This window comes from Ranitomeya imitator, chromosome 3 (assembly GCF_032444005.1).
Source record: "Ranitomeya imitator isolate aRanImi1 chromosome 3, aRanImi1.pri, whole genome shotgun sequence".
Taxonomy (NCBI): domain Eukaryota; kingdom Metazoa; phylum Chordata; class Amphibia; order Anura; family Dendrobatidae; genus Ranitomeya; species Ranitomeya imitator.
In genome coordinates, this window is record NC_091284.1 from 466,033,439 (window position 1) to 466,055,385 (window position 21,947).

Genomic DNA, 21,947 nt, shown 5'->3' on the forward strand with positions numbered 1-21,947 from the left:
CAGAGCCCCCAGGCCGATCAGGATGAGCCAAATGAAAGGCACGAACTAGATCGGCAGCATGAACATCAGAGGCAAAAACCCAGGAATTATCCTCCTGACCATAACCCTTCCACTTGACCAGGTACTGGAGTTTCCGTCTCGAAACACGAGAATCCAAGATCTTTTCCACCACATACTCCAACTCCCCCTCGACCAACACCGGGGCAGGAGGATCAACGGATGGAACCACAGGCGCCACGTATCTCCGCAATAACGACCTATGGAACACTGTTGTGAATTCTGTGGCAGAGCTCCCTCCTGTGGTCACAAGTGGTACTTCGGCTGATTCTCTCTGTGAGCTTCCGTTGGTGGAGGAAAGTGGTACTGCGGCTTCTGAGTTTCCTTCCTCAGGTGATGTGGTGGATCAACGGAGGGAACCATAGGCGCCACGTATCTCCGCAACAACGACCTATGGAACACATTATGGATGGCAAAAGAAGCTGGAAGGTCCAAACGAAATGACACAGGATTAAGAATTTCAGAAATCTTATATGGCCCAATGAAACGAGGCTTAAACTTAGGAGAGGAAACCTTCATAGGAACATGACGAGATGACAACCAAACCAAATCCCCAACCCGAAATCGGGGACCAACACAGCGCCGGCGGTTAGCGAAACGTTGAGCCTTCTCCTGGGACAATGTCAAATTGTCCACCACATGAGTCCAAATCTGCTGCAACCTGTCCACCACAGTATCCACACCAGGACAGTCCGAAGGCTCAACCTGCCCTGAAGAGAAACCAGGATGGAAACCAGAATTGCAGAAAGAAGGAGAAACCAAAGTAGCCGAGCTGGCCCGATTATTAAGGGCGAACTCAGACAAAGGCAAAAAGGACACCCAATCATCCTGATCAGCAGAAACAAAGCATCTCAGATATGTCTCCAAAGTCTGATTAGTTCGTTCGGTTTGGCCATTAGTCTGAGGATGGAAAGCCGAAGAAAAGACAAATCAATGCCCATCTTAGCACAAAAGGACCGCCAAAACCTTGAAACAAACTGGGAACCCCTGTCCGAGACGATGTTCTCCGGAATGCCATGCAAACGAACTACATGCTGGAAAAACAATGGCACCAAATCAGAGGAGGAAGGCAATTTAGACAAGGGTACCAAATGGACCATCTTAGAGAAGCGATCACAAACCACCCAAATGACCGACATCCTTTGAGAAACAGGGAGATCAGAAATAAAATCCATGGAAATATGCATCCAGGGCCTCTTCAGGACCGGCAAGGGCAAAAGCAACCCACTGGCACGAGAACAGCAGGGCTTAGCCCGAGCACAAGTCCCACAGGACTGCACAAAAGAACGCACATCCCGTGACAAAGAAGGCCACCAAAAGGATCTAGCCACCAAATCTCTGGTACCAAAAATTCCAGGATGACCAGCCAACACCGAACAATGAACCTCAGAGATAACTCTGCTAGTCCATCTATCAGGGACAAACAGTTTCTCCGTAGGACAACGGTCAGGTCTATCAGCCTGAAACTTCTGCAGCACGCGCCGCAAATCAGGGGAGATGGCAGACAAAATTACCCCCTCTTTAAGAATACCCGCCGGCTCCGGAACACCCGGAGAGTCAGGCACAAAACTCCTTGACAGGGCATCAGCCTTCACATTCTTAGATCCCGGAAGGTATGAAACCACAAAATCAAAACGGGAGAAAAAGAGCGACCATCGAGCCTGTCTAGGATTCAACCGTTTGGCAGACTCGAGATAAGTCAAATTCTTGTGATCCGTCAAGACCACCGCGCGATGTTTAGCTCCTAAAAGCCAATGTCGCCACTCCTCGAATGCCCATTTCATGGCCAACAACTCTCGATTGCCAACATCATAATTGCGCTCAGCAGGCGAGAATTTTCTAGAAAAGAAGGCACATGGTTTCATCACCGAGCCATCAGAACTTCTTTGCGACAAAACAGCCCCTGCTCCAATCTCAGAAGCATCAACCTCGACCTGAAACGGAAGCGAAACATCTGGCTGGCACAGCACAGGGGCAGAAGAAAAATGACGCTTCAACTCCTGAAAAGCCTCTACAGCCGCAGAGGACCAATTGACCACATCAGCACCTTTCTTGGTCAAATCAGTCAACGGTTTAGCAACACTAGAAAAATTAGCGATGAAGCGACGGTAAAAATTAGCAAAGCCCAGGAACTTCTGTAGGCTCTTCACAGATGTCGGCTGAGTCCAATCATAAATGGCCTGGACCTTAACAGGGTCCATCTCGATAGTAGAAGGGGAAAAAATGAAACCCAAAAATGAAACCTTCTGAACTCCAAAGAGACACTTTGACCCCTTCACAAACAAGGAATTCGCACGAAGGACCTGGAACACCATTCTGACCTGCTTCACATGAGACTCCCAATCATCCGAAAAGACCAAAATATAATCCAAATACACAATCATGAATTTATCCAGGTACTCTCGGAAGATGTCATGCATAAAGGACTGAAACACAGATGGAGCATTAGAAAGCCCGAATGGCATAACCAGGTACTCAAAATGGCCCTCGGGCGTATTAAATGATGTTTTCCATTCATCGCCCTGTTTAATTCGCACCAGATTATACGCCCCTCGAAGATCTATCTTGGTGAACCAACTAGCCCCCTTAATTCGAGCAAACAAATCAGACATCAGCGGCAAAGGATACTGAAATTTGACTGTGATCTTATTAAGAAGGCGGTAATCAGTACAAGGTCTTAAAGAGCCATCCTTCTTGGCCACAAAAAAGAACCCTGCTCCCAATGGTGACGACGACGGGCGAATATGACCCTTCTCCAAGGATTCCTTTATATAACTCCGCATAGCAGCGTGCTCTGGCACAGATAGATTAAACAGTCGGCCCTTAGGAAACTTACTACCGGGAATCAAATTAATAGCACAATCGCAGTCCCTATGAGGAGATAGGGCACCGGATTTGGGCTCCTCAAATACATCCCTGTAATCTGATAAAAACTCAGGGACTTCAGAAGGACTGGAAGGCGAAATTGACAACAATGGAACATCACCATGTACCCCTTGACAACCCCAGCTGGACACAGACATAGATTTCCAATCCAACACTGGATTATGGACCTGTAGCCATGGCAACCCCAAAACGACCACATCATGCAGATTATGCAACACCAAAAAGCGAATATCCTCCTGATGTGCAGGAGCCATGCACATGGTCAATTGCGTCCAGTATTGAGGTTTATTCTTGGCCAAAGGCGTAGCATCAATTCCTCTCAATGGAATAGGATGCTGCAAGGGCTCCAAGGAAAAACCACAGCGCGTGGCAAACTCCAAGTCCATCAAATTCAGGGCAGCGCCTGAATCCACAAATGCCATAACAGAATATGACGACAGAGAGCAAATCAGAGTAACGGACAAAAGAAATTTTGACTGTACCGTACCAATTGTGGCAGACCTAGCGAACCGCTTAGTGCGCTTAGGACAATCGGAGATAGCATGAGTGGAGTCACCACAGTAAAAACACAGTCGATTCCGACGTCTGTGTTCTTGCCGTTCAGCTCTGGTCAAAGTTCTATCACACTGCAAAGGCTCAGGCCTATTCTCAGAGAACACCGCCAAATGGTGCACAGCTTTGCGCTCACGCAAGCGCCGATCGATCTGAATGGCCAATGACATAGACTCATTCAGACCAGCAGGCGTGGGAAATCCCACCATGACATCCTTAAGGGCTTCAGAAAGACCCTTTCTGAAAATTGCCGCCAGGGCACATTCATTCCACTGAGTAAGCACAGACCACTTTCTAAACTTCTGACAGTACACCTCCGCCTCATCCTGACCCTGACACAAAGCCAGCAAGATTTTCTCTGCCTGATCCACGGAATTTGGTTCATCATAAAGCAATCCTAGCGCCAGAAAAAACGCATCAACATCACGCAATGCTGGATCTCCTGACGCAAGGGAAAATGCCCAGTCTTGAGGGTCACCACGTAATAAAGAAATAATGATTTTTACTTGTTGAGCGGGGTCACCAGAGGAGCGTGGTTTCAAAGCTAGAAACAGTTTACAATTATTTTTGAAATTCAGAAACTTAGATCTATTTCCAGAAAACAAATCAGGAATAGGAATTCTAGGCTCTAACATCGGATTCTGAACCACAAAATCTTGAATGTTTTGTACCCTTGCAGTGAGATGATCCACACAAGAGGACAGACCTTGAATGTCCATCTCTACACCTGTGTCCTGAACCACCCAAAGGTCTAGGGGAAAAGAAAGACAAAACACAGTGCAAAGAAAAAAAAAATGGTCTCAGAACTTCTCTTATCCCTCTATTGAGATGCATTAATACTTTGGGCCAGCTGTACTGTTATGACCTGGTGGTTAGGAGCACCCGACCTGATAGTTAAACTCATACAGGACGAGCTCTGGGATGTGGGAGCTCTGCTGACCGCAAGCCCTAATCCTATCGCACACACTAGAAATAGCCGTGGAGCGCTCCTGACGCTCCCTATGCGCCTCGTCACAGCCTAAGAGCTAGCTAGCCCTAGAGAAGAAAATAAAGCCTACCTTGCCTCAGAGAAATTCCCCAAAGGAATAGGCAGCCCCACACATGTAATGACTGTGAGTAAAGATGAAAGTCACAAACGCAGAAATGAGATAGGTTACAGCAAAGGGAGGCCAAAGGGAGGCACGACTTACTAAATAGACAGAGGATAGGAAAGGAATCTTTGCGGTCAGCACAAAAACCTACAAAAGACCACGCAGAGTGTGCAAAAGGGTCCTCCGCACCGACTCACGGTGCGGGGGTGCCACCCTGCATCCCAGAGCTTCCAGCTAGCAAGACAAAATCAAGAAAACCAGCTGGACAAAGAAACAAGAACAATAATAACAATCAGGAACTTAGCTTCTGCAGGAGAAGACAGGACACCAGACAGATCCAGGAACGAACTGAACCAATGCTAAAACATTGACAGCTGGCATGGAGAAACGATCTGAGTGGAGTTAAATAGAGAAGCCAACCAAAGGATAAACCACGTCACCTGTGTAAGGAACCTCAGAAGCAGCAGCTCCACTCACAGCCACCAGAGGGAGCCCACGGACCGAACTCATCGAAGTACCATTCATGACCACAGGAGGGAGCTCGACAACAGAATTCACAACAGGGTATACATAATAAAAACGAGTACAATAATCTTAAACAATACAAGTCATAACTGGTACAGGAGGAGAGAGGACCCTGCCCACGAAGGCTCACAATCTACAAGGGATGGGTGAGAATACAGTAGGCGAGGGTAGAGCTGGTCATGCAGCGGTTTGGTCGATCGGTGGTTACTGCAGGTTATAGATTTGTTGGAAGAGGTGGGTCTTCAGGCTCTTTTTGAAGTTTTTGATGGTAGGCCAGAGTCTGATGTGTTGTGGTAGATGGTTCCGGAGTAGAGGTGATACGCGAGAGAAATCTTGTATACAATTGTGGGAAGAGGAGATAAGAGGGGAGTAAAGAAGGAGGTCTTGTGAGGATCGGAGGTTGCGTGTAAGTACTGGGAGTCGAGGTCACAGATGTATGGAGGAGACAGGTTGTGGATGGCTTTGTACGTCATGGTTAGGGTTTTGAACTGGAGTCTCTGGGCAATGGGGAGCCAGTAAAGCGATTGACAGAGGGGAGAAGCTGGGGAATAGCAGGGGGACAGGTGAATTAGTTGGGCAGCAGAGTTTAGAATAGATTGGAGGGGTGCGAGAGTGTTTGAGGGGAGGCCACAGAGCAGGAGGTTGCAGTAGTCAAGGCGAGAGATGATGAGGGCATGGACTAGGGTTTTTGCAGGTTCTTGGTTGAGGAATGAACGGATTTGTGAAATATTTTTGAGTTGAAGTCGGCAGGAAGTGGAAAGGGCATAAGGTCATCAAAAACTTTTCGGTAGTGGCCAAACCTCTGATGGATATGACGAAGAAAGGGGCAGACTTTTCCAAGTGGTCCAGTCCGGCCAGGGAGGCATTTGATACTTTGAATGAGTATTTTACATCTGCGCCGATTCTCAGACCATACAGCCTGACGTCACTCAGCCTTGGTATTTTCCTTTATACCTGTTCGTATTACCTGGAAGGAGCCCATACATTCTAGTGCCTTCACTACTGAGACAGCTAGAGTGTATGGGCTGTAGTCAGGACCTAGAGGGAGCCCATACATTTTAGTGACAACCGAGCAGGAGCTGCGCAGCTGTCAAGGTTAGACGGCCGTGGACAGATCCAAAAAGGCTCCCGGGGCCCAGCGCCGACGTGTGCACCGCAGAGCCCAGTATTCTAGAGCAGGATGGGTTTCGATCAGCAGAAGCACAAGAGCGGGGCCCCAGGCCCCTCTGTGTACTGCTGCTCATCGGGCCGCATACAGCAGTAAGGGCCGTAATGCCCTGATGGCGGCCCAAATCGTCACTGCCAATTCAAGGACCAAGCGAGACGCCAGCCGTAGCGAAGGAATTGCACCACTAAGGCATAAGGAAGATAATGTAGATTACTGAACTATTCTATGCAACACTTTATGTGCTAGAGATGATTGTTTCACATTACAAAACAAACAATAACTTTTGCATTGATTTAATATCGGATTCTAATACCATATTTGAAAATGGTAAAGAAATCAACTTCTATCTGTTATGAAAATTCCCCTTCCATAGTATCATGTTCTTCTCAGTCTAACCACAGGGCAGAGTTCTGTTGCCATGTCTCAGCCATGCCCGATGCTACTGTTACATGGCATCATGGCCATGGCACATGGGAGGAGCAGCTATATTCCCTTAGAGGAAATCTGAGCCTCAAAGAAATCTGCCCTCCCTCCTGGCTTTAAAAAAAACTGCCGGTCTGGGAAACAGAAGTCTCCATTCTGTGCTGCCTCATAAAAACAGCTGGATTTCCCCTCCTCCTCCTCCTCCTCTCTGTGACTGGCGATCTCCCCTCTGCTTCCTCTTTTGTTTCATCCATTCAGTAATGCAGCCTGAGTGCTTGTGAGACAGCCGGGGAGGCATCCACAGCTCAGCCTGCACAGCACAGCTCAGCCCGCACAGTACAGTTCAGCCCGCACAGACCAGCCCAGCCCAGCCCGCACAGCACAGCCCAGCCTGCACAGCACAGCCCAGCCTGCACAGCACAGCTCAGCCTGCACATCCACCAGGAGGACAAGTGGCTAGACACAGGGCACTACTACAATGAATGGGGTGCCGCACAGTGCTGCTGCTGCTGTGCACAGCTCCTGACTGCTGCTGCATGGCTTCTGGTTGTGCCCTTCACCAATCCCAGGAAGGACAAGGTATGATCTGACTCTGCTGCTGTCACTGCTGTGCCCACTCTGGCCACTGCTTCCTCCCCCACGTTGAGTCTTTGCCTGCAGGGAGTGGCTGGGCTGAGAGCTGACTGCAGGGCTGGGCTGGGATTTACAACATCTGATACCCAGGCTTTAGTGGATGCTGACATGTCAGGAGGTAAGGGCATAATCTGCCGGCATTGGCATTTCTCTGGTACTGGGGTGGCATGGGCAGGGTGTGTAGGGGAGTTATCAGCAACTCCTTGGAGATCTGCAACAAAGGAGGCACCGGTGATCCGCTCCATGCTGCCTGGTCGATGTACTGGGCACGTTGCTGGCCAACTGGGTGGCACCTGGGGGTGTTAATGGCATGGAGTAACATTAGGATTTGCTCCCACTGATGAGGAGTGGATTTTTTTTTTCTACTATAGAAGAATCCAAGTGACATTTTGAATTTCTGCTGGAATAAGGGAGATGTGTGGTTAAAAGACAATGCATCCGTTATTGTCATTGGCAGGAGAGCGTGGAATTTCTGACACATTGGAAGTCAATCATGAGATATGGGGAAATGAATTCCATAGGTAATGTACATAATAAAGGGATGTGAGCGACCAGATGGAGTCATAGTAGATAATGAGATAGGTGGATGGCTGGGAAAAGGCACAGACTGGCAGGCAGACTTACAGTATAGAGAATAGATGCACTGCTAGTGTGGCGGACAATAGAAGGTAGAGTATACCCAATATTTACGTTGTGGAGACTATAGTAGAACGGCTTTTTACCTATTTTCTTGACTGAAAATGTGGCATAGCTCATGTGGGGGTCTCATGTTCCAGTGTGACATCTATTATGTAGTCCATCCCACTGGTGTGCAGCATTTTTCCTGTTGAGACTGGCAACATCTCTATATTTCATCGTCTTGTAACTCAGACATATGTTTTATTGCTTTATTTTGATTGAGATTTTATTGAGAATGTCGGTAACTCTTTGGCCTTCTGACAAAGCTCCGTGGGAAAATGTGGCCGTTCGAATGGCTGTCTCTTGGTCCATGTTGCAGAAGTTGTCATTTGGACATTTCGCTCTGAAGTTCATCACTTTCTACTTTAATTTTTTTATTTTCCAAACCGTTCGATCCTGTATTAAAACATATTGAGTATGGTGACACTGACATCACCACCTGGGTGACTGTATAGCCACACAATTGACAAGGAGGCCAATCTCTCCTCGTCTGTTTATTTTCTCCATGAGTAAGCAGATATGTCAGTGCCAACTTCCAGGGCCATTTAGATGAGGATGCCTAATAGACTGAAGGCTGCTGGGACATCCCAATTAGGAGGACCTTCTGCATGGATGACGTTGCAGTCGTACGTTTACATGCAGTATCAAAGATACATCATTGTGCAAGTCAGGTCTCAGTTTCTTACTAATCCAATACTATATTTGCTATTAAAATTGCATTATCTTAACATCAATATATTTCTTCCCGCTTAATAGCAAATGTATAAAATATACTGCTACCTCATTGTGCCATGATACGTCATTACTCCTCACAGCAGATCTTTGTCCTGGTCCCCTATTTTTAGAGTGTGAAACTTAGATGATAGTCTACACAGCACAGGACTACACATCACAAACTACTAGTGGGATTCACAGGGGGTTATGTTGTAATTCACTTCTGGTGGAGGAAGGAAAATGTTTTTAAACAGTTAATTCCTTAGATTGGGAATACAGGCTAAGCTCCACAATCCGCAATAAATGGTGTAATTACGTCCTCTCTCTATACCCTTCTCAAGTGCCAAATCCAATCAAGGAAATTCAACTTTTGTTTAGCATAATGCTGCATTCTTTAGTTTATTGACGTCTGGTGTATTATCTTAAAGCGTTTTCAGTAGAAGCAGGATAAACAGTGTTATTAGACAATGTTTACTATTACATAACTTTAGGGTCCATTTATGCAGAGCGATACGATCGCCGATCGGTAAACCTTTAAAAACATCGGAAGTCATTGAATGCCTAACATGGGTAACTAAAGTAAATGATACTCACTGAGCGATCTATACTCAGTGATTTTTCAGTGAGAATCAGGGCTGCCACCAGGAATTTCCAGGCCCTATACTGGCAAAATTTTCAGCCCCCCTTGAGACTCTGGCCATGCTCCACCCTAGCTCCGCCTCCATCCCTCGAGCCTTCCCACCACCCACTCTTGGAAAACTCCACTTCTGTACCATGTCCTCACCAACCACACATTAACAGTTTCCATCGAACACCTTATTACACATATAGCCAGCAGCTTTTGATTTCACCTAAAATTTTTAAGCTTGCCACCATGACACGGTAGACTCTTTTGGAAGACCCTTACTCTACTCCAACCTATTAAACATTAGTTAAAATACACAATACTCTTTTTAGGTATATTTTTCTTTAAGGCTAAGTGCACACATTGCAGAATTGCCACAGAAATTTTCGCGGCAATTCCGCAACTCCTACCGCGGGTATATCGCATGCGGAATTGGCATACGTATTCCCACTAAACACTAGAGTTTTGCAAGTGTAATTAGCTTGCAGAATGCTAGCATTTTCCAAGCGATCTGTAGCATCACTTGGAAAACTGATTGACAGGTTGGTCACACTTGTCAAACATAGTGTTTGACAAGTGTGACCAACTTTTTACTATTGATGCTGCCCACGCTGGCTTCCAGCTCCTTGCGATGCTCCCAGCAGCTCCCGTTCCCACAGCAATAACCCCAGATGACATAGCGGACTCGAAACCATATAGTGACCGAATAATACTACATACAAGGTTTTCCCTACATCTACCTTCGACACTAACCTGCCCAAGACTAACACTTATTTTTAGTCTGCATTGCAATCACAGCTACGCCTGTGACTGCAGTGCACCCCCATGGCCTCAGTACGCCTCTGTGCGCATCCTGGGGAGAACACACAGCGAGCTCTACCTTTGACACCGGTCACTGCCTCACATGAGTGACTAGCAGCCTGTTTATACTGTAAGGTAGCTGTGAAACAAGCATTTTTAAGAACGCTCATTCATGGTTGTCGTGCAATGTAAATGCAGCTCAAGAAAGAAGATTCAGCTGACACAAAAGAGTATGTGGAGTAAAGATTTTGGGCCCGATTCATCAAGACTGGTGTGAATGAGGAGATGTATGCGTCATCGTGAATCAGTAGCATGGGACGAGTAGCATGCACCTCATTGTGTGCCTTGTCAGAAATTCTACTCCAGTCCCTACTGGAGGAAGATTTGTCTCCTAATAAATGCAAACACTTACCGTGAATTTGTAAAGCAGCAGTAGCGACATCCTTTTATGGCTCCTGCTTCTCCCACTTTGTCAGAGCTGGTCAAAAATGGCGGGAGAATGACAAAAGTTGCAAAATTTTAACACTGCCATAAGTTGTGCCACAATTAGCCGACTTTTCAAAGCTTTCTTCACCAGAATATTGGCATAAAAGCTTTAATGAGTCAGACTTTTAGAGAGTTATGCTTTAAGCAGTAACTACCTTTTTCCATGCAGTGATATGTTTCAGTTTCTCTGTTGGCATGTTTGTTTATGCTCAAAGTGTAGGCTCGTCTTTAGTGCATTTACACTAATATGTTAGCAATTTGCATGAATAATTGCACATACAGTAGTATATATTAATCAAGCGGTAATCAAGGTCTTGAAATTTCCTGCCACTTTTCTGTTAATAATGCATGTGGCTAATGTATTTGCAGCATTGCCGCACTGAGGTTCCTTGAACCAACTGGAGTAAACACTACAGAGGACCAAACCCTAAAATGTATTATTATTATTATTATTATTATACATTTTTTATAGCGTCATTTAATCTATGGTACTTTACATGTGAAAAAAGGGGGCAAACATACACAAATACAATAAACATGAGCAAAAAACAAGGCACTAACAGGTACAGAAGGAGGGAGGACCCTGCCCGTGAGTGCTCACAGTTTGCAGGGGATGGGTGAGGATACACTAGGAGAGGGTAGAGCTGGTTGTGCGGCGGTTCAGTAGGTTGAGGATCACTGCAGGCTGTAGACTTGTCGGATGAGGTGAGTCTTCAGGTTCTTTTTGAAGGATTCTATGGTAGACAAGAGTCTGATGTGTTGAGGTAGAGAGTTCCAGAGTATGGGGGAAGCACAGGAGAAGTCTTGGATGCGGTTGTGGGAAGAAGAGATAAGAGGGGAGTAGAAAAGGAGGTCTTGTGAGGATCGAAGGTTGCGTGTAGGTAAGTACCGGGAGACATGTCACAGATGTATGGAGGAGACATGTTGTGGATGGCTTTGTATGTCATAGTTAGGGTTTTAAACTGGAGTCTCTGGACGATAGGAAGCCAGTGAAGGGCTTGGCATAGGGGAGAGGCTGGGGAATAGGGGGGAGACAGGTAGATTAGTCGGGTGTTATGAAAGGCAATTCAGAATCACAATGGACATGGAGGTCAGAGCACATACAGTGAACTGACAATAACCCAAAATAATAGAACGAGCTCTGAGACGTGGGAACTCTGCAGACCGCAATCCCTAAGCCTATCAAACCACACTAAAGGTAGCCGTGGAGCGCTCCTGACCAGAACCTAGGCGCCTCGTCACAGCCTGAGAAACTAGCTAATCCTGAAGATAGAAAAATAAGCCTACCTTGCCTCAGAGAAATTCCCCAAAGGAAAAGGCAGCCCCCCACATATAATGACTGTGAGTAAGATGAAAACACAAACATAGAGATGAAACAGATTTAGCAAAGTCAGGCCCGACTAGCTGAACAGAACGAGGATAGGGAAGATAACTTTGCGGTCAGCACAAAAACCTATAAAAAACCACGCAGAGGGGACCAAAAAGACCCTCCGCACCGACTAACGGTACGGAGGTGGTCCCTCTGCGTCTCAGAGCTTCCAGCAGGCGAGAAAAACCAATAAAGCAAGCTGGACAGAAAAATAGCAACAAAATAACATAAGCAAAACTTAGCTTTGCAGAGCAGCAGGCCACAGGAATGATCCAGGGAAAAAACAAGTCCCACACTGAAACATTGACAGGAAGCATAGATCAAAGCATCAGGTGGAGTTAAAGGGAACCTGTCACCCCGTTTTTTCAGATTGAGCTATAAGTACTGTTAAATAGGGCCTGCGCTGTGCGTTACTATAGTGTATGTAGTGTACCCTGATTCCCCATGTATGCTGAGAAATACATTACCAAAGTCGCCGTTTTCGCCTGTCAATCAGGCTGGTCTGGTCAGGTGGGCGTGTTCACAGCGCTCTTTTCTTCTCCAGCTTTCCGTTGGTGGCGTAGTGGTGTGCGCATGTCCAAGGTCCGAATTCCCTGCGCCCACGTGAAGACACAGCGCGCGATCTGCGCTGTTATCCCTTGCATCGGTGGGGGCGGCCATCTTCCTGGGGCCGCGCGTGCGCAGATGGAGTGCTCTGCTGCACGGGGCTTCAGGAAAATGGCCGCGGGATGCCGCGCGTGCGCATTAGAGATCGCGGCGGCCATTTTCCCAAAGCCGAGTTTGCATCTCGGCTTTGGAAAAATGGCCGCCGCGATCTCTAATGCGCACGCGCGGCATCCCGCGGCCATTTTCCTGAAGCCCCGTGCAGCAGAGCACTCCATCTGCGCACGCGCGGCCCCAGGAAGATGGCCGCCCCCACCGATGCAAGGGATAACAGCGCAGATCGCGCGCTGTGTCTTCACGTGGGCGCAGGGAATTCGGACCTTGGACATGCGCACACCACTACGCCACCAACGGAAAGCTGGAGAAGAAAAGAGCGCTGTGAACACGCCCACCTGACCAGACCAGCCTGATTGACAGGCGAAAACGGCGACTTTGGTAATGTATTTCTCAGCATACATGGGGAATCAGGGTACACTACATACACTATAGTAACGCACAGCGCAGGCCCTATTTAACAGTATTTATAGCTCAATCTGAAAAAACGGGGTGACAGGTTCCCTTTAAGTAGAGAAGAAGCTAATGAGCTCACCAGATCACCTGAGGGAGGAAACTCAGAAGCTGCAGTACCACTTTCCTCCACAAACGGAAGATCCCAGAGAGAATCAGCCGAAGTACCACTTGTGACCACAGGAGTGAACTCTGCCACAGAATTCACAACAGTCGGGCAGCAGAGTGTAGGATGGATTGGAGTGGTGCCAGAGTGCTAGAGGGGAGGCCAGAGAGTAGGAGGTTGAGTAGTCAAGGTGGGAGATGATAAGGGTGTGCACTAGTGTTTTTTTGGTTTTGTGGTCAAGGAATGCGTGGATCTGGAAAATATTTTTGAGTTTGAGACGGCAGAAGGAGGCAAGGGTTTGGATATGTGACTTGAAAGAGAGGGCAGAGTTGCGGATCACCCCAAGGCATCAAGCATGTGGGACTGGGGAAAGTGAGCAGCCATTGATATTGATGGATAGGTCTGGTGGAGGGGTAGTGTGAGATGGGGGAAAGATGACGAATTCTGTTTTGTCCATGTTCAGTTTTAGAAAGCGAGCAGAAAAGAAGGCTGAGATAGCAGACAGACAGTGTGGGATTTTGGTGAGTAAGGAGGTGAGGTCAGGTCCGGATAGGTAGATCTGCGTGTCATCGGCGTACAGATGATACTGCAAACCATGGGATTCTATGAGCTGTCCCAAGCCGAAGGTGTGGATGGAGAATAGGGGTCCTAGAACTGAGCCTTTTTAGAACACCGACAGACAAAGGGCGAGGTGAGGAGGTGGTGTGGGAGAGGGAGACACTGAATGTTTGGTCTGTTAGATATGACGAGATCCAGGATAGGGCCAAGTCTGTGATGCCAAGAGATGAGAGAATCTGTAGCAGGAGGGAGTGGTCCACAGTGTCAAAGGCAGAAGACAGGTCCAGGAGAAGGAGGACAGAGTAGTGTTGCTTGCTCTTGGCGGTTAGTAGGTCATTGGTGACTTTAGTTAGGGCAGTTTCAGTTGAGTGATGGGGTCAGAAGCCAGATTGTAACCGGTCAAAGAGGGAGCAGGAGGAGAGGTGGGAGGAGAGTTCAAGATGGACATGCTGTTCCAGTAGTTTTGAGGCAAAAGGGAGAAGAGATATCGGGCGATAGCTAGACACAGAGGATGGGTCAAGGGAGGGCTTTTTGAGGATGGGTGTGACCTTGGCATGTTTGCAGGATGAGGGGAAGACACCAGTTGTGAGTGAGAGGTTGAAGAGGTGTGTTAGGGTTGGGATGAAGACTGGTGAGGTTAGGGATGAGGTGGGATGGGAGCGAATCAAGCGTGCAAGTGGTGATGTGTGATCTTGACAGGAGGGTGGAGAGCTGATCTTCTGTCATGGTGGAAAAGCTGGTTTTGGAGGAACAGGGTTGAGCAGCTAAGAGGGGCATTGGACGCTGTGGGCCAATACAGCTATATAAAAAAAAAAGTAATTGTCACTTTTTAATTGTAATCATAACTTCTGCTTATATCATCAATAAGGAATTTTAGTAACTTAATAGTTGTGAATTATAATATATATATATATATATATATATATATATATATGTATAATTCTATATATTATATAATATATATAATTTTTTTTTAGATTTACTGTATTTATATTGTTTGCTTATAGCACCACCAAATTCCACAACACTTTACATTTATGTACAGCGGGTACGGAAAGTATTCAGACCCCTTTACATTTTTCACTCTTTGTTTCATTGCCGCCATTTGGTAAATTAAAAAAAAATAATAATTTTTTCTCATAAATGTACACTCTGCACCCCATCTTGACTGTAAAAAATCAGAAATGTAGTAATTTTTGCAAATTTATTAACCCCTTCAAGACCCAGCCTATTTTGACCTTAAAGACCTTGCCGTTTTTTGCAATTCTGACCAGTGTCCCTTTATGAGGTAATAACTCAGGAACGCTTCAACGGATCCTAGAGGTTCTGAGATTGTTTTTTCGTGACATATTGGGCTTCATGTTAGTGGTAAATTTAGGTCAATAAATTCTGCATTTATTTGTGATAAACACGGAAATTTGGCGAAAATTTTGAAAATTTCGCAATTTTCACATTTTGAATTTTTATTCTGTTAAACCAGAGAGATATGTGACACAAAATAGTTAATAAATAACATTTCCCACATGTTTACTTTACATCAGCACAATTTTGGAAACAAAATTTTTTTTTGTTAGGAAGTTATAAGGGTTAAAATTCGACCAGCGATTTGTCATTTTTACAACGAAATTTACAAAACCATTTTTTTTAGGGACCACCTCACATTTGAAGTCAGTTTGAGGGGTCTATATGGCTGAAAATACCCAAAAGTGACACCATTCTAAAAACTGCACCCCTCAAGGTACTCAAAACCACATTCAAGAAGTTTATTAACCCTTCAGGTGCTTCACAGCAGCAGAAGCAACATGGAAGGAAAAAATGAACATTTAACTTTTTAGTCACAAAAATTATCTTTTAGCAACAATTTTTTTATTTTCCCAATGGTAAAAGGAGAAACTGAACCACGAACGTTGTTGTCCAATTTGTCCTGAGTACGCTGATACCTCATATGTGGGGGTAAACCACTGTTTTGGCGCACGGCAGGGCTTGGAAGGGAAGGAGCGCCATTTGACTTTTTGAATCAAAAATTGGCTCCACTCTTTAGCGGACACCATGTCACGTTTGGAGAGCCCCCGTGTGCCTAAAAATTGGAGCTCCCCCACAAGTGACCCCATTTTGGAAACTAGACGCCCCAAGGAACTTATCTAGATGCATAGTGAGCACTTTGAACCCCCAGGTGCTTCACAAATTGATCCGTAAAAATGAAAAAGTACTTTTTTTTCACAAAAAAATTCTTTTAGCCTCAATTTTTTCATTTTCACATGGGCAACAGGATAAAATGGATCCTAAAATGTGTTGGGCAATTTCTCCTGAGTACACCAATACCTCATATGTGGGGGTAAACCACTGTTTGGGCACATGGTAAGGCTCGGAAGGGAAGGAGCGCCATTTGACTTTTTGAATGAAAAATTATTTCCATCGTTAGCGGACACCATGTCGCGTTTGGATAGCTCCTGTGTGCCTAAACATTGGCGCTCCCCCACAAGTGACCCCATTTTGGAAACTAGACCCCCCAAGGAACTAATTTAGATGCCTAGTGAGCACTTTAAACCCTCAGGTGCTTCACAAATTGATCTGTAAAAATGAAAAAGTAATTTTTTTTCACAAAAAAATTCTTTTCGCCTCAATTTTCTCATTTTCACATGGGCAGTAGGATAAAATGGATCATAAAATTTGTTGGGCAATTTCTCCCGAGTACGCCGATACCTCATATGTGGGGGTAAACCACTGTTTGGGCACTCGGCAGGGCTCGGAAGAGAAGGCGTGCCATTTGACTTTTTGAATGGAAAATTAGCTCCAATTGTTAGCGGACACCATGTCGCGTTTGGAGAGCCCCTGTGTGCCTAAACATTGGAGCTCCCCCACAAGTGACCCCATTTTGGAAACTAGACCCCCCAAGGAACTTATCTAGATGCATATTGAGCACTTTAAACCCCCAGGTGCTTCACAGAAGTTTATAACGCAGAGCCATGAAAATAAAAAATAATTTTTCTTTCCTCAAAAATGATTTTTTAGCCTGGAATTTCCTATTTTGCCAAGGATAATAGGAGAAATTGGACCCCAAATATTGTTGTCCAGTTTGTCCTGAGTACGCTGATACCCCATATGTGGGGGTAAACCACTGTTTGGGCGCACGGCAGGGCTCGGAAGGGATGGCACGCCATTTGGCTTTTTAAATGGAAAATTAGCTCCAATCATTAGCGGACACCATGTCACGTTTGGAGAGCCCCTGTGTGCCTAAACATTGGAGATCCCCCAGAAATGACACCATTTTAGAAACTAGACCCCCAAAGGAACTAATCTAGATGTGTGGTGAGGACTTTGAACCCCCAAGTGCTTCACAGAAGTTTATAACGCAGAGCCATGAAAATAAAAAAAAAAATTATTTTCTCAAAAATGATCTTTTAGCCTGCAATTTTTTATTTTCCCAAGGGTAACAGGAGAAATTGACCCCAAAAGTTGTTGTCCAGTTTCTCCTGAGTACGCTGATACCCCATATGTGGGGGTAAATCACTGTTTGGGCACATGCCGGGGCTCGGAAGTGAAGTAGTGACGTTTTGAAATGCAGACTTTGATGGAATGCTCTGTGGGCGTCACGTTGCGTTTGCAGAGCCCCTGATGTGGCTTAACAGTAGAAACCCCCCACAAGTGACCCCATTTTGGAAACTAGACCCCCAAAGGAACTTATCTAGATGTGTGGTGAGCACTTTGAACCCCCAAGTGCTTCATAGAAGTTTATAATGCAGAGCCGTGAAAATAATAAATACGTTTTCTTTCCTCAAAAATAATTATTTAGCCCAGAATTTTTTAATTTTCCCAAGGGTAACAGGAGAAATTTGACCCCAATATTTGTTGTCCAGTTTCTCCTGAGTACGGTGATACCCCATATGTGGGGGTAAACTACTGTTTGGGCACATGCCGGGGCTTGGAATTGAAGTAGTGACGTTTTGAAATGCAGACTTTGATGGAATGCTCTGCGGGCGTCACGTTGCGTTTGCAGAGCCCCTGATGTGCCTAAACAGTAGAAACCCCCCACAAGTGACCCCATTTTGGAAACTAGACCCTGAAAGGAACTTATCTAGATGTGTGGTGAGCACTTTGAACCCCCAAGTGCTTCATAGAAGTTTATAATGCAGAGCCGTGAAAATAATAAATACGTTTTCTTTCCTCAAAAATAATTATTTAGCCCAGAATTTTTTATTTTCCCAAGGGTTACAGGAGAAATTGGACCCCAAAAGTTGTTGTCCAGTTTCTCCTGAGTACGCTGATACCCCATATGTGGGGGTAAACCACTGTTTGGGCACACGTCGGGGCTCAGAAGGGAAGTAGTGACTTTTGAAATGCAGACTTTGATGGAATGGTCTGCGGGTGTCACGTTGCGTTTGCAGAGCCCCTGGTGTGCCTAAACAGTAGAAACCCCCCACAAGTGACCCCATTTTAGAAACTAGACCCCCCAAGGAACTTATCTAGATATGTGGTGAGCACTTTGAACCCCCAAGTGCTTCACAGACGTTTACAACGCAGAGCCGTGAAAATAAAAAATCATTTTTCTTTCCTCAAAAATTATGTTTTAGCAAGCATTTTTTTAGATTCACAAGGGTAACAGGAGAAATTGGACCCCAGTAATTGTTGCGCAGTTTGTCCTGAGTATGCTGGTACCCCATATGTGGGGGTAAACCACTGTTTGGGCACACGTCAGGGCTCGGAAGTGAGGGAGCACCATTTGACTTTTTGAATACGAGATTGGCTGGAATCAATGGTGGCGCCATGTTGCGTTTGGAGACCCCTGATGTGCCTAAACAGTGGTAACCCCTCAATTCTACCTCCAACACTAACCCCAACACACCCCTAACCCTAATCCCAACTGTAGCCATAATCCTAATCACAACCCTAACCCCAACACACCCCTAACCACAACACTAACCCCAACACACCCCTAACCCTAACCACAACCCTAATTCCAACCCTAACCCTAAGGCTATGTGCCCACGTTGCGGATTCGTGTGAGATATTTCCGCACCATTTTTGAAAAATCTGCGGGTAAAAGGCACTGTGTTTTACCTGCGGATTTTCCGCGGATTTCCAGTGTTTTTTGTGCGGATTTCACCTGCGGATTCCTATTGAGGAACAGGTGTAAAACGCTGCGGAATCCGCACAAAGAATTGACATGCTGCGGAAAATACAACGCAGCGTTCCCGCGTGGTATTTTCCGCACCATGGGCACAGCGGATTTGGTTTTTCATATGTTTACATGGTACTGTAAACCTGATGGAACACTGCTGCGAATCCGCAGCGGCCAATCCGCAGCCAAATCAGCACCGTGTGCACATAGCCTAATTCTAAAGGTATGTGCACACGCTGCGGAAAACGCTGCGGATCCGCAGCAGTTTCCCATGAGTGTACAGTTCAATGTAAACCTATGGGAAACAAAAATCGCTGTGCCCATGCTGCGGAAAAACTGCACGGAAACGCAGCGGTTTACATTCCGCAGCATGTCACTTCTTTGTGCGGATTCCGCAGCGGTTTTACAACTGCTCCAATAGAAAATCGCAATTGTAAAACCGCAGTGAAATGCGCAGAAAAAAACGCGGTAAATCCGCCATAAATCCGCAGCGGTTTAGCACTGCGGATTTATCAAATCCGCAGCGGAAAAATCCGCAGAGGACCAGAATACGTGTGCACATTCCTAACCCTAACCCTAACCCTAACCCTAACCCTACCCCTAACCCTACCCCTAGCCCTACCCCTAACCCTACCCCTAACCCTACCCCTAACCCTACCCCTAACCCTACCCCTAACCCTACCCCTAACCCTACCCCTACCCCTAACCCTACCCCTAACCCTAACCCTACCCCTAACCCTAACCCTATTCTAACAGTGGAAAAAAAAAAAATTCTTTATTTTTTTATTGTCCCTACCTATGGGGGTGACAAAGGGGGGGGGGTAATTTATTATTTTTTTTATTTTGATCACTGAGATAGATTATATCTCAGTGATCAAAATGCACTTTGGAACGAATCTGCCGGCCGGCAGATTCGGCGGGCGCACTGCGCATGCGCCCGCCATTTTGGAAGATGGCGGCGCCCGGGAGAAGACGGACGGGACCACGGCTGGATCGGTAAGTATGATAGGGTGGGGGGGGACCACGGGGGGGGGGATCGGAGCACGGGGGGAGGAATCGGAGCGCGGGAGGGGTGGAACGGAGCGCGGGGGGCGTGGAACGGAGCACGGGGGGACTGGAATGGAGCACGGGGGGGTGGAACGGAGCACGGGGGGGGGTGGATCGGAGTGCAGGGGGGGTGATTGGAGCACGGGGGGGTGATTGGAGCACGGGGGGAGCGGGCACGAGCACGGGGGGGAGCGGAGCACTGGACGGAGGGGAGCCGGAGCAGTGTACCGGCCAGATCGGGGGGGTGGGGGGGCGATCGGAGGGGTGGGGTGGGGGCACACTAGTATTTCCAGCCATGGCCGATGATATTTCAGCATCGGCCATGGCTGGATTGTAATATTTCACCCGTTATAATGGGTGAAATATTACAAATCGCTCTGATTGGCAGTTTCACTTTCAACAGCCAATCAGAGCGATCGTAGCCACGAGGGGGTGAAGCCACCCCCCCTGGGCTAAACTACCACTCCCCCTGTCCCTGCAGATCGGGTGAAATGGGAGTTAACCCTTTCACCCGATCTGCAGGGACGCGATCTTTCCATGACGCCGCATAGGCGTCATGGGTCGGAATGGCACCGACTTTCATGACGCCTACGTGGCGTCATGGGTCGGGAAGGGGTTAAAAAAGAAAAACTGAAATATCACATGGTCATTGAGTAGAGGCACCCTTTTGAGCTAGTACAGTCATGAGTCTTCTTGGGAAAGATGCAACAAGTTTTTCACACCTGGATTTGGGGATCCTCTGCCATTCTTCCTTGCAGATCCTCTCCAGTTCCATCAGGCTGAATGGTGAACGTTGGTGGACAGCCATTTTCAGGTCTCTCCAGAGATTCTCCATTGGGTTTAGGTCAGGCCAGGCCAGTCAAGAATAGTCACAGAGTTGTACTGAAGCCACTCCTTTGTTATTTTAGCTGTGTGCTTAGGGTCATTGTCTTGTTGGAAGGTGAATCTTCGGCCAAGTCTGAGGTCAAGTGCAGGTCCAGTGAGGCCCGACTGGTGGAGGGCTGCAGTGATAGTTGACTTTGTGGAACTTTCTTAAATCTCCCTAATGCATCTCTGAAGCTCAGCCACAGTGATCTTGGGGTTCTTCTTTATCTCTCTCACCAAGGTTCTTCTCCCACCAGGGCCAGACTGGCCATCTGGCAATTCTGGCAAATGCCAGAAGGGCCTGTCTGGTCATGGGCTGCCTTGTTTGCTATGCTGTTAACAGAATCGGTGTAATCAAGATACCCATACTGTTAAGAGTTGTGATGTAGCACAAAGTTGCTGACTGTCACTTATCCCAGCAGGCCACAGGTATCATTAGAAATATTGGTCTTGTAGGAAATCTTGCTTTCCTCTATCCAGGGTAATATTAGTAATATATCCCATCTAGTGCTTGGGGACTGGGACAGCATAGGCCTGTATGATTTCAAATGTCAGGGCTGAATTTTAGCCCCAGTCCGTACCTGTCTCCCGCGATTGCTCAGTTTGGCTGGACGGCCAGGTCTAGGAAGACTTCTGGTGGTCCCAAATTTCTTCCATTTAAGGATTATCGAGGCCACTGTAGGCCCTTAGGAACCTTGAGTACTGCAGAAATTCTGTTGTAACCTTGGCCAGATCTGTGCCTTGCCACAATTCTGTCTCTGAGCTGCTTGGCCAGTTCCTTTAACCTCATGATTCTCATTTGGTCTGACATGCACTGGGAGCTGTGAGGTCTTATATAGACAGGTGCGTGCCTTTCCAAATCAAGTCATATCAATTTAATTAAACACAGCTGGATTCCAATGAAGGAGTAGAACCATCTCAAGGAGGATCACAAGGAAATGGACAGCGTGTGACTATGAGTGTCTGAGCAAAGAGTCTGAATACTTAAGACCATGTGATATTTCAGTTTTTCTATTTTATTAAATTTGCAAACATTTCTACATTTCTGGGTTTTTTTTCAGTCAAGGTGGGGTGT

General features: G+C 46.6%; 1 protein-coding gene across 4 annotated transcripts in view; it reads left to right on the forward strand.

Moving 5' to 3' along the window:
* The first annotated feature begins 6,933 nt into the window (after positions 1–6,933).
* Positions 6,934–21,947, forward strand: part of CLIP2 (CAP-Gly domain containing linker protein 2) — a 201,650-nt gene continuing 186,636 nt past the window's right edge. Inside the window, exon 1 of one of the 4 annotated variants that reach the window (XM_069757447.1) lies at positions 6,934–7,453. The gene's annotated coding sequence lies outside the window, so the exon portion shown is untranslated. The remainder of the gene's footprint in view (positions 7,454–21,947) is intronic. The other 3 variants (XM_069757445.1, XM_069757449.1, XM_069757446.1) reach the window with 3 other exon arrangements.